Here is a 15,011-nt window from a genome sequence, read left to right as displayed (position 1 = left end):
AACCTTGAAGATGAGTGGATGTGTGTCGCCACTTGCTATGCAAGATAAGACTTAAAAGTATTCATTCCCTAGGGAGGAAACTCTCACAAATAGTTCATACACAAAGGTGTTTAATTTTCCAAAATGTCCAACCACTTTTACAAGTATTAGAGGTCCCATTAAATAGGGGTGTCTAAGGGACTCTTACAAAAACAAATAATCTCAAAAGGGTTACATCACAAATAACAAAACTAGTATCTAGAAAGTAGGTCAATAAATGAGCACATGAACACACTCTAGAAGCCTTCTTGGCCAAGGCAAGGTGGATGCTCCTTCTAGATGTTTCTAGACTTTCTTGGTTGCCAAGGCATGTGGTCATCCTTTCTAGACGTTTCTAGAAAGCTTTGTCATATCTCTCTCCTCCACATGGGTTTGTCTTCATGTGCACTTGTCTACTTTGTGCGCCACCTCCTTGATTATCCTACAAGACAAATAAAGGTAGTTTAGCATGTTAGCTTTAGGTTAAGTTAATCTTTTGAGTCAACAAATCAACCCAAAGTCAGGGTCAATAAGTCAACTTAAAAATAGTCAACCAAGCCAACTTAATGGAATTCAAACTAAAGAAAATAAAAGTAAAGGAAAGGATCAAGGAACTCCATTTCTTCTAAGCATGTGCCATGGGTCATCATACTTGGTAGGGATCAAACCTTTATCATTTAGTCTCATCTTTTGGGTTTTGTTATTTTGTCACTTTTATTGATGAATATTCTTGTTATACTTGAGTTTAATTAATGAAAGATTGATTAAATCTTTTGGATATCTTTGTGTCATTCCTTAAGAAATCAAGAACCAATTTAGTCAGGTGATCGCGATCTTAAGGAGTGACAATGCCAAAAAATACTTTTCTTTCTAATTTTTCCATTGTTTTAAACTCACGCAACACTTAACAGTAGTTCACATCTTCTTATACACCTTAACAAAATGATATAGCAATGACAAAATAAACACTTAGTTAAAATTGTTCATACTTTACTTCTTGGTGCCAATGAACATTTCCATTACTAGGGCGATGTCATTCTTATTACTTGTCATCTTATAAATAAAATGTCCTCTTCTACTTTGGATAATAAAGTTTCATATTGCATTATATTTCCAAATGAACCTTTATTTCACCTTTCTCCTCAAGTTTTTGGTTATTGTGTTTTGTACATGATATGTCTCCAAGTTTAGATAAACTTTCAGCCTGAACTATTTAATATGTCTTTGTAGGATATTATCATCTTCAAGAAGGGTATTGATGTTATTCACTTGAAACTACAAGATATTGCATGTCTATAAGTATTACCTTTTTCGAAGAAACTCATTTCATCGCTTCCAAGAATTTAACTATGTCTAATAGGTCTTGCCTATGCCTTTAGGTGAGACCTTTGTGTATCCTACTCCTAACACTTCCAACATTTCCAAATAATTAAAATTCTTCTCATAATCTCAATTCACCTCGACCATCTCCTCATCTTCTTATCACTTCTCAACAACCAACTCCAATGATTGATCCAATGTCGCATGGTGAGTCATCCTCATCAAATCCTTCACCATTGTCATTCAATGCTACATCTCCTAATAATGAAGATTCAAATTAGCCTATTATCAATCAAAAAGGTACTCATTATACATGCAATCCTCATCATATTTACAATTTTCTAAGCTATCAGTGTTTGTCCCCTACCTATTTTTTTTATCTCCTGTGTATCTTCCATTACCATTCCTAAAAGTGTGAAATATACACTTGATCATCTTGGAAAACGACAAACCTTGATTAATGAAATGTAAGCTCTTGAACGTAATGGTACATAGGACATAGTTCCTCTTCTACCTAGACACAAGGTTATTGGTTATCATTAGACTTAGCCTATTAAATTTGGTCCAAATGGTAATTTGAGTGCCTCAAAGCTAGATGGTGGCCAAAGGATATACAAATCTATGGCCTTGATTATGGCAATATGTTCTTTCTTGTAGAAAAAAATGACTATTATGCATCTTCTTTTTCATGGTAAGTATACATCATTGGTCTCTCCATCAATTAGATATAACAAATGCTTTCCTTCATGGTGAACTAAAAAAGGAGATTTATATTGAGAAACCTCCCGATTTTTTATAGAACAATAGGGCTCTAGAAGGTGTGGGGAGGATGGGTTAAATGGAGCCTATAAATTCTTTCTTGCACAACATTAGCCTAGATTGTCTAGTTCACAAGGATCAGTAGATAGAAGATTTTGTACTAGATCAACAAACAATTACAATGAGTACACCAACCTCTCCTAGTCACAACAAGTACATAAACTTCTCCGTGTTACAACTTGTTAATCTCTTCCTAAGAGCAAGAACTCTCAAGAATACAAAGAAAACACTCTAAAAGAGCATAATTAAAACTCATTCAAGAAAACTTCACAATGTGAAGAATTACAAAATTTTCTCTCAACCCAAATAAGAACACAATATATACAAATAAGATTTTTAAAGAAGAATCACTAAAGTGTGTTCTTTAATCTTCAACTTCATCTTTTTATATATCTTTTAAAAGCTTGATTATTCCTTCTATATAAGGTAGGCTTAGATCTTGCAACGTCTTTGTGTAAATATTTTAAGTTGCATCTTCTATGATAGAGAACTCTTGATTTAGAAAATGTGATTTAATCTTCTGAACGTTCATATTTGAATTTGCTAAAGGAAATAATTCAAGCATATGTAGATATAACAATTGAGTGTAACTAATCACAGTTAATCAAGAGCACATAAAATAATTTGTTTCCTAAATAATTGATCATAAATACTCTTGTTTCATAGCAGATCAAGGTGAATCGCTCTTTGATCTAGAGAGATATAGAAGACTTATTAGGAAACTTATTTACCTCACTATTACTAGACTTGGTCTATCTTTTGCAATGAGTGTTGTTAGTCACTTTATGCAAAATTATTTAATTAATGTTATCAATCGCATCTTAAGATACCTCAAAAAGGCTCTAGGGCAAGGTTTGTTGTACAAAGATAAAAGAAATACCTAAATTTCTAGGTATTGTGATGTTAATTGGGTAGGATCTTCTATGGGTAGACATTCCATTACATGGTATTGTCTTCTCCTTGGTAGAAACACTATTTTTTGAAAAAGCAAGAAACAAAATGTGATTACCCGATCTAGTGCTAAAGTCAATGACGTCTCTCACATGTAAACTTGTATGGGTGAACAAATTTATTCTAGGATTATAATTTTGTGAGATCCAGCAAATGAAGATGTATTGTAATAATCAAGCTACTATCCACATTTCTCCCAATCCAATGTTCCATGAGAGGATTAAATATAGAGCTTTATAGTCATTTTATCCAAAGAAAAATTGCCCAATGAAATTTGTATTGGGTTTGTCAAATACAATGATCGACTTACATATGTGTGAACAAAATCAATAAAGAGACATAGAATTGAAGTTTTTTCAAGCTTGGTAAATACAACATGTATACTCCAACTTGAGGGGATTGTTAGAATATGTATTGAATATATGTAGTTGTTAAAAAAAGTATTTAATGTAACTAGTTGGAAGTTATACCAAAAACTACTATATGGTGTACCTTTGAATTGTTAATATTAAGGTTAAAATGTTCTGTTGGTTCTCGTATTTGTTTGAAAATCTCAATTCGGCTATCAGATTTTGATTGATCTCAATTTGGTCCTTATTTTTTAAAATGTATAACAATTAGATCATTTCCGTTAGTGATGTACTAATAGCGTTAAATATGTGACATGTGTTAGTTCATGATTTTTTTTATTTTAAAAAAAAAATTGTAACGTGTCTAGTCAACATTGCACCACATGGCAGTATTAGTGTGACGTGGTAGTGATAGTGTCACGTGCCATTGTTAGTACCATGTCATTGACTTAGTATCAATTTAGAACCAATACTTGTTATTTTCATCAAATGAACCAATTTTGTCTCTCTCCAAATTTAGAACAAATTTAATTTTTATTTAAATATTGTACTGAAATTTTATTAAAATTGATATTTAAATTTATATTTTGCATTCAACTTTATTTAAATTTTATTTTGAAACTATAAATTTAAATTTATTTGAAGTTTGTTTGAAATTTATATTTTAGAAAACTTCTATTTCAAATAAATTTATTACATCATACTTTAATATATATTTATTTAAATTTATATTTCAAATAATTGTATATACAATTATTTGAAATATAAATATTTTGAGTTGTTTACACCGTTTGACACATTTTCGCTTTAATGTTAGCTTTAAAAAGTGTTTGAAACATCAAATAAATTTAATAAAATTTGGTTCAAAGGATTAAACCCACACAATTTTAAAGATTGGGGTGTAAATTGGTCCAAAGTTTCAAAAATGGACTAATTCCAATTTTCACTGAAAGCAAATGGACCAAAAATATTTTTGCTTCAATGTTAGCTTTAAAAAGTGTTTGAAACGTCAAATAAACTTAACAAAATTTGGTTAAAAGTACTAAAATCATACAGTTTTAAAGATATGGGATTAATTTGGTTCAAAGTTTAAAAAAGGGACTAATCCAAATTTTTACTGAAAGTTAAGACACCAAAAACATAATTAACCCATAAAAATGTCAATATAAGATTTATATAAAAAATAAATTTGTTATCAACTTAGAGAGGGACAAAATTGGTTCATTTTAACAAAAAAATGAGACTAAATTGAGATTAATAAAATGATAAATATAAGAACTATATTGAGATTAAAATAATAAATATAGGGACTAAATTGAATTTAAGTTAATAATAGTGATATGTGGCACCATCACACTAATATTACCACATATCACAGTACTGACTTGATATGTAACCATTAAAAAAACTATAAAATAAAATAAAATAAAATAAAAATCAAGAAAAACCTCGAACTGACACGTGTTACATATGTAACACTATTAATACAGTACTAACAAAAATTATCTAATTATTATCCGGTAAGAATCTAATTGAGACCAATAAAAAAATCTGATGATTAAATTGAAAATTTTGAAAAATATGAGAATCAATTGAATATTTAAACCTAATATTAATTACCTAAACATTCCTTATATAATTTTCTTCTCCAAGTAAGAAAGTTTAGCTATGAGATAAATCAATCTTTTAAACTTGTTTTTTTCTTTTTTTTTTTTTACTTTCAGTCCTAGGTTCTTACAACTGATAATGTGAACATTGAAATCATTATCTTGGGATGACTATCGTGGATAATTTAACAATTTGAAAAATTATATATTTCATTTAACAATGCCTTTTCTATAAGTATGAAGAAACTTTAAGGACACAGCATTTGTCATCGTGACTACGTTGGAGAATTGGTAGAGGAAATATACAAATGAAAGGTACCCCTTTGTGAAAGGAAATGAAATTCCAAATTTCATGAGTCAACAATAAACATAGAACCATTTCAATGTCAACTTCAGAAGTAAAATATTGTAAGTTGTTGCACCCAACTCCCCAAGATTAAGAATCAATATTGGAACAAATGTTCAGAGTAAAATTCTTTCACAATATCACCCCTGGTTGGTTGGCTGTGAAGTCTTATCCTTGTGATTGATAAATCAAGTGTGTGGGGAAGAAGGCATTGAATGATTGAAAAAGGCATGGATCCCATGAGCTCTAGAAGAAAAAAAGAAAAAAAAAAACCTGAGAGACAGAATCTATGGCCAAAACACTAGGTGTAATAACCTTGGACTACTGTTCTATTAATTGATTGTTTTCTGTGAAACATCCTATGCCACAAAATTGAAGCCTCTCTATCTTTTTCCAACACAAAATAAGATATTTAATATTGGAACTAGAAAAGAGAAACACATGTCACCATAAACTTCGACCAGCAACTTTTAATGCCATTTTGCTGGTTTTGTTACATGAAAACAACACTGTCTTTCCTGATTCATGTTCTTTTCAGGATAAATTTTATTTATTTTATTGTGTGGCTACATTGTTCCTTGTTCATTTACTTTATGACATACGTGGCATAATTTTCTGCCACTATTTCAAAGCTTTTAATTTTATTTTCTTTACATACTGTTCAGGATGTCCAAGCTGTAGCATATTCTTTTGTTCTGCACCTGCCCGATACCTTCCGTTGCTACCTCAGAATCGCACGCCACCCTCCTGTGGTCGTAAGAATTGGTATCTAAAAACTCTATTATGGTTGTGTGGAAAATTTTAGATTAGATTTCAATATAGAATTAGAATCTCGAATTTTTTTACATGTTTTATAAGATCTAAACAATTTACATCTCATAGTGATTTTTATTATTAAAAAATAAAATTTAAAACTAATTCAATCTTACAACATTTATTTATAAGAAAATTTATTTATAAGATGAAATTTGTACTTATTTAAAATAACTTAATTTCTAATCATCGGGAGACTTTTAACATAATTTTTCATTGAAGACATAATAATCTCATGTATGTAACAAGAATTAATAAGTTATTCAACGGTGATTGGATCGCTGATAGAATAATAGACTTAATAAATAATAAATTTTGTTAAGATATGCTTTAGAATATAATTCTAATAACATGTTAAAAAGTAAAATTTAAAATTAACTAATTTCATTAAACTGATTTATAAAATAAAATTTAAAAATATTTGAAAATTGATTATAGAAATAATTATTGGTAACTGTAAGCCGTGTTTCACTGTGTATCATGGAATAAATGTTGATATTTTTTATATTTTTGAACTAATAGAAATACAAGTAACTATAATTCTAAATAGCTTATGGTTTTACACTTATGGTATATATATATATATATATATATATATATATATATATATATGACATGCGTAAGAAATATGACACGTATTCAATATGTTAATATATTTATTTTAAAAATTAATAGAAATACAAGTAATTATAATTCTAAATATGTTAATATATTTATTTTAAAAATTAATAGAAATACAAGTAATTATAATTCTAAATAGTTTGTGGTTTTACTGTTATGGTATATATATATATATATATATATATATATATATATAAGAAATATGACACATATTCAATATGTTAATATATTTATTTTAAAAATAACATGATACGATATATAATATATGCATATTAAAAAATGTATAATATATAATAATTTTTAAAAATATCATAAATATACTATTATTATCGTATAAATCTAAATTAAAATCATAAACATTAAAGGATTAAAAAAATAATAAATCATTATTATTATAAAAATAATATTACTTTATAGATTAAATATCTCTTAATGATTATCAGTATTATCAATAAAATATTAAAGGTGGATACGTAGCCCAAATATCAGTACATCATATTTTTACACTCCTGCACAGTAAATCTTGCGTTGTCACTAGTCATTCAAATCTGCTTTGGACTAATCGTGTTGACGGGCTTGAGTTTTCTTTAATAGTGACATTTCCTGGTTCAGTGTGCATTATTTAAAAGTATTCCTCATTTATTACATCAGAGCCTGTTTTTAATTGGTCATAACGACATTCCAGATTTAAAAATCTAGGGCACCTCGGTATTTTCTTCTTGCACCTCCATAGCTCAGTTTTATTCTATGTTCTTCCTCCTTCATGCGCGTCCATTTCCTTCTTCCTCCTTCACCGAGAAACACCTCGGTGTGTTCTGTATTTTTTATTTTGTATTATATAATTTAGAATGTATTTTTTATATTGTAAAATTTATATTCCAAATTATATAATTTATGATATATTTTTATTTTGTATGATTCAGGATATAAAATTTATATTTTGAAACATATATTTCGAAATTTTCTCTATTTTTGAAAACTTAAAGTGAAAAGAGGTTAAAATTGAAACTTTAAAATATATGAAGGTGCTAGAAGTAATTATGAAGCTGCAAGTAGAAGCACCCTCAAGTTAGTCCTTTGTAATTCATACATCCAATTTGGGCCTTTTCTTTCTGTACTCCATAGTTTCTATGTGCAGTCCCATTGCTGTTCCCCTGCTGTTACCGTCACTATTATGTATGTATTGTATCTTAAATAAATTCAAGGAAGAAAGTACTCTAGTTTGTACAAGTTGGAAGAAAAATAACTTCCAAATTTTACAATACAAAAATAAAGAATAGCTTATTGATGGAGTTGCGAAATTTGATTTTTTTTTTATATGAAAAGTGATTTTCGAATTATATAATTTAAAAAAGTTATGCCAAAATATGATATCCGAATCACATAATTCAGTAATATTTTTTAAAAACAAAATTATAATTTTTGTTTTTAAGAGATGCAGAAAAAGAATGTGGAAACGTTGAAAGAATGACCTTTAATATCCTACATTGGTATTCTTTTTATATTCCATATTTTATATGTGCATCCCATACCACATTTGATCAACAAAAATAGCACTTTGAAATCATTTAAACTTTTCTACCAATATTGTCTAAAATGCTTTAAAAAAATTATTGTTTCATGTGAAAATATGTTTAATTTTTTTTAACTTCAAATAAACAATAATTATAAATTCTTTTTTTTTAATTACTCATCCTTCAATTTTCAATTATTTGTATATTTGTTACTAAAAGTATTCGACCTTCGATGTATATGAAAGAATTGCATCTTAATCTTTGTGGTGTTTGTATTTAAATTCAAATGAAAGTAAGGATTGTTTAACTTTTGATAATCATGTATACTTCTTTCGGGTAGGTAAAATGAATTATGCTGAACTATTAAAAATTATTGTGAACTTTGATAATCATATATACTTCTTTTAGTAGGGGTAAATAAAACGAATTGCACTGAATTATTAAAAATTATTGTGAACTTTGATAACCATATATACTCTTTTAAGTAGGGATAGACAAAATGAACTATACTAAATTGTTAAAAACTATTGTGAATAAAATAGTAGTTTATTTGAACTGAATTGAAAATTAGTTCAGACAAATCAAATTGAACTATTTGTTATTACCAAACTTCATTACACTAAACTGCATTGAATTGTACTGAACTGTAATATGAACTAAACTCAACTACTATGTACCATAACCAGTTTTTGAACTCCACTATTTTTGAACTGAACTGCAACATTTTTGAATTAAATTGTTTGTGAATTATTTTGGAATTGCATTGAATTTTTTTAAAAACCTTGAAAAAAGAGAGAAAAATTAACACCCAATGGTCCAATTTAGATGAACTTTAGTTGGGTCAACTCGATCAAATTTGGCTGAATATCGGTTGTGGCCGATTCAACCAAATTTAAGTCAGGTTCAACTCGATCAAATTTGGTCAGGGTCGACTTGTCCTTATTTGAAAAAATTTTGGTTATGCCCAACTCAGTCAAATTTGACCAAATTTCGGCTGAGGTGGTCTTAGTTGAATTTAAGTCGAGGTCGACTCGACTGACTTCGGCCAAATTTCGGTCATTGTCGACTCGACCAAATTCAGCCAAATTCGACCAAATTTTGGTTGTGGTCGATTAAATCGAATTTGATCTTGGCTGACTCTGCTAAATTCAATAAATTATCGATCGAGGTCGACTCGTCTGAATTCGGCCAAGGGTCGACTTGTTCGAATTTGATCAAGGGATGACTCGGCCGAATTCGACTAGGTTGAACCCAAGCAAATGTTAGAACCAAAAGTTTTTAAATTTTTTAAAATTAATATATTTATATACTTAAAATTTTTAAAATTTTTAAAATTTCAATATTTTTTAAATTATAATGTAGTTTATACATTAAAAAGTGATAAAAAATTAAATTAGATATCTTTTTATTCTTATTGTAACACTACATTTAATATTAATAAATAATAAGACAAGAATACACATATTTATTTAGATTTTTTTTTTCATTTTTCATTGTGTTTTGAATTTATCACATATTGTACTCATCCTCCACTGTCACATGTTTTCCTTTCTGTTTACAAAGAAATAAGTAAGTTAGACACAAATTCATTATTTTTACTCTCATCTTTCATTTATTTTCTTCTATTCTTAAAAAAGAAATAACTCTTTTTTGTCTCACTTGATAGTAAAATATTAGTTTAATAGTTACCATTATCTTTTTAATCTCATGAGTCTTAGTATATGTATATTCACTTTTTATGAATATAAAATAAAAAAAAGATCTGTTGTGTTCTTTCATAACCGATTTTTAATTGTTGCTCAATTATCATAAAGTTTTCTTTTAGTAATTGCATTTTTTAATATTTGATCTAATTATGATTAATTGTTTTTTAATCTTAAATTTTAAAAAAATATATATATTGATGAAAAATAAAATGATAGATTTATTTTTTAAAAAAACAGATTCAACTCCTTTACATATTAGGGAACATGATACTAATAATTTAATTGTTCAATTAGAGGAGTCTTTTCTTAAGGTTCAAAGAATAATTACAATTGAGGAGTCTCGTATTTATTGTTTGGAACGTGATATGAGAAAATGTCTTCAAATATAGGAATATTTAATATATGATTTCTTTTGTAGATACAATTTTTTTAGGTACAATACTAAATTATGTATTAATTTTTATTGTATTAATGACAATAATTAAATATATAAATTTTGTATATCTTATTTTGACTATCCCAACATTATTTGTCAAGATCCGCCACTAAACCTGTAACGTCCCATTTAATTAATAAACGTAGTTAAAGGAAGCGTCACACACAGATAGTACAACAGCACAGTCCCGGGGGTCTTAAACACAACCCCTACAATATCCTAGGCACACCACGATGCGAAAACTAAACCAGTTACAACATTCAACAGTAACCAAAAGGAAATTAAAAGACAACTAAGTACATGGGCCATAGCCCAGAAAGAAAGCACATAAAGATATAGATCCAGTCCAAGCGGACTATACAGCGAAACTTCCATCACCCTGATGATTTCGGGGAGTTCTCACCTCTGCTCACATCAACAAGTTGATGATCATTGCAAAAGAAAAGACCACACCACATAATATACAACAACAAACAATAGGGTAAGCTAGAACACAAAATAATTTCATCATGCAATCAGATACACTTTCGTAGTCAACTATACATACAACACCCAATCATGTTATGACTTTCAAACCAATACACTAAGACTCGACTCGACTCATCCGGATACATATAATCTGGTCAGATTCAGCGGATGTTTACACTTGTGGTGGATACCTCTGCTCACCCCCGAGCTGTGTTACAAGTGTTACAATGAATCAATCCTCCACACACAAGGTTAGCCCTTAATGAGTTTTAGGCCTCCTGCTACTCTCACCACAAGAGTCAGTCCGCTCTAAGTGAGACTAACTGACTCCTTAGAGCGTCAGGATACAATCCTTACCTTGAATTCTTACCTTGAATCCTTACCAAATTATATAGATGGGACACCACCATGGACACCCACTAACAAGGGCCATGGAATTACGTCCCGACCACTGAAGCACGACCCTAAAATCTCACCTAGAGATCTCAAGGATTTACGCACTGACCATCGACCAATCATGTTCAATCAATCAAGAAAGACCTATCATGCATATATATATATATATATATATATATATATATATATATATATATATATATATATATATATATATATATATATATATATATATATATATATACACATACATACATACATTATATCAACCTTTATAACCAATCCCTTTCATGTTCCAGATCAACCCATACCAATTCATCATACTCCATCCATGAATATAGAATTCCAATTCATCTCATTACCATGCCACTTTAATACCAACCATCTTATTAAAATCACATGCTAAGTTCATACCAAACCCATCATTCACAAATCATGAATCACATTACTCATGCATAATCATTTGTCTCACGCTTTTAACACAATACTTAAATCAAAGCAAGTATTAACCATTCAAGATTCAAGGAAACGATCAAACATCACACTGCTCTCGCCCAGCTCCTCGCTCAGGCTGAAGGGTCTCGCTCAGGTGAGAGACTCTCGCCCAGGTGAGAGACTTTCGCCCAGGCGAGAGACTCTTGCTCAAGCGAGCCCCTTTCGCCTAGGCGAGGGCTCAAAAAGGGGAACAGTAAACTTACGCAGGATCTCGCTTAGGCGAGACCCCTCTCGCTTGAGCGAGGCGCACGATCGCTCAAAACAGCGTAGGTCGCCTGAGCGACTAAGTGCGTAAAGTAACTTGGGCTAGCCTCTGTTGATCTCGCCTAGGCGAGACATGCTCGCTTTGGCGAGAAAACCAGTGCCCACCATTGTTCTCTCGTGCAACAGTCCAACAATACCACCAAACCAACGCAATAACATCTCATAAACTCACAGTAGCATGCCATCCAATCAAATCATGCAATATCATCAAGCAATCACGAAAAAATTACAGATTTAGCAAAAACCCTAACTTCCCTTACCTGAAAATAAGCTAGTAGACTATCCCGACTCGACCTCGACACCAAACAAAAGAGTGTAGTAGCTCTAGGAACAAAGATAAGTAGCTGGAAGGAAACAGTGGGACAAAGCAGAACGGGTCATTGAGATGAGCCTCAAGGAAATGTCGAAAATAAAGCTAGAGGAAGACCACTACGAGTTCAGAAGCAAATTACATGGAGAGGAAGAGCTTGAGTTTGCTTGGGGAAGTTTACGGCTAACCCTTGCAGAGCGTTCTGAAAAGGAAGAGGGGCAGCGTTTTAGGTTTTGTTTTGCAAGAATGAGGCTGAAAGGGAAACCCTAACAGTTTTAGGGGCCTTAGCACCCTATGGGTCAGCCCTTAGGCTCAACAGATTAAGGTCAACCCTTAAACATTAGGGCAGAAAATAAGACTGGGCCTTACAAAACCCAAGAGTGGGTGATATTCAACAAAATTGACTATAATAAACTCTGAACAACTTTAACATCGTTTTAAGAAAGTGAAATTCAAATATAACTCAACTTCACAAAACCAATTTAGTAAGATGAATTCAGTATTTACTTATATATTATAATTTGATCATATCTCATCAATATATAATATCTAAAATATTCTCTCACATTAATAACATTTGGCATGACAATAAAAAAAAATTTAATCATAAATAAATAATAGACTCAATTAATCTTAGTAGGATAAATTTTAAATGACTTTGATATCGTCTTAATTTATAACAAGTATTACTTTAAATTTGTTTAAATATAAGTAACAAGAAAGTCGTCTTAAATTCGCTAAGTTACAAATATACTTCTATCTACTATATACTTATCCAAATATTTATCAAAGGGTAAATAGTTTGTTTAATTTTACAAGTATTATCATATTTCCATTTTAGTATAATAAAAAAAATTACAATTTTAAAGCAATAATTTTAATTTGTTACTTTTATTTGAACTTTGTTATTAGTTAATCTGATGGAATATGTGTTTAGTCTTTGATAATTATCTTAAAATTAATATATCAGTTACCTTAAATGGATTACTAAGAATTTAAATTCAAAGTAAATAAAAATAAAAGACTTTAATTTTATATTAATATTAACCTTTCCCTTAATGAACGCACACAAGGTTTAGTTATAGTTATTTTCAAACACAAACTTTTCAACTAAAACTATAATTTATTTTTTTTTCATTTTACTATAACATAAAATGTGTAGTTGTCAAACAATTATTTAATTACCTAAACAAAATTAAAACTGTAATGCCCCATTTAATTTAATACATAAAATTAAAGGAAACGTCACACAGAGATAATCAACAATGCAGTCCTAGGGTTCATAACGTCACCCCTACAAAACCAGGCACACCACGATGCCAACAAAAGCAGGATAACAGTTTAACTAAGAGTTTATAATCCAAAGACAACGAGTACAAGGGCCATAGCCCTAAAGAAGACATGAAGAAGAGAAGTGTAAGATCCAGTCCAGACGGCTAAGCGGTGGAATCACCATTCCCTTGTTGACCACGAGAACTTCGCTCATCTGCTCCTATCAACCAAGTCGATGATCATCGCAAGAAAGAACAGCCACATACATCACAACCATGCAACAAAACGGGTAAGCTAAAGCCAACAACATATTCATCATGCAGTCAAATATATTTTCATCATCCCATATCCATATAATTAACCAAACATGTTATGACTCTCATTCAATACACTACGACTCGACTCGACTCATCCGGATACGTATAACTTAGTCGGATTCAGCGGATGCTTGCACTTGTGGTGGATATCCCTGCTCGACTCTGAGCTGCTCATCTCCGAGCTATGTGTTACAAGTGTTACGATAAATCAAATCTCCCTCACCACAAGGTTAGCCCTTAATGAATTTCAGGCCTCCTGCTACTCTCACCACAGGAGTCAGTTTGCTCTAAGTGAGACTAACTGGCCCCTTAGAGTGTCAGGATGCAGTCCTTACCTTGAATCCTTACCTAGTTATACAGATGGGGCACCACCATGGGCACCCACTAACAAGGGCCATGGAATTACGTCCCGACCACTGAAGCGCAACCCCGAACGTCTCGCCTAGAGACCCCAAGGAATTTACACGCTGACACGGACCAACATTCATAACTCAGCAATAGGAGAACATTAAATCATGTTTACATTTCTATAGCAACCCTCAAGATTAATTCCTCATACGCATCATATTTCGAATTCATACCTCGGATCATCACCACCCCATGAATCTAGGGCCTCATCTCACATCAGTAACGTATTCCTTTAGTTCCAAACCTTTCATTCATTTCACATGCCAATATCAAATCCCACCCGTCATACGCAATTCATGAATCATGCCAAACATACCTCATGCTCCATCATATACATGTCATTCATCATACAATCATTCTCAACCAAAACAGATCATTCAGGAACAACAGACATTCAAATACAGTACGGTCTCGCCCAGCATCTCGCTCAGGCTGAGACGTCTCGCTCAGGCGAGACGTGCTCGCTCAGGCGAGACGTGCTCGCTCAGGCGAGCCTCCCCCTCGCCTAGGCGAGAGGACAAAAGCAAGAGCATGAGCAACGCGGGATCTCGCTTAAGCGAGATCCCTCTCGCCTGGGCGA

Source organism: Vigna unguiculata, chromosome 1 (genome assembly GCF_037176805.1).
Source record: "Vigna unguiculata cultivar grain cowpea cultivar isolate G323 ecotype 2 chromosome 1, ASM3717680v1, whole genome shotgun sequence".
NCBI lineage: Eukaryota > Viridiplantae > Streptophyta > Magnoliopsida > Fabales > Fabaceae > Vigna > Vigna unguiculata.
Note: the sequence above shows the minus strand (reverse complement) of the source record.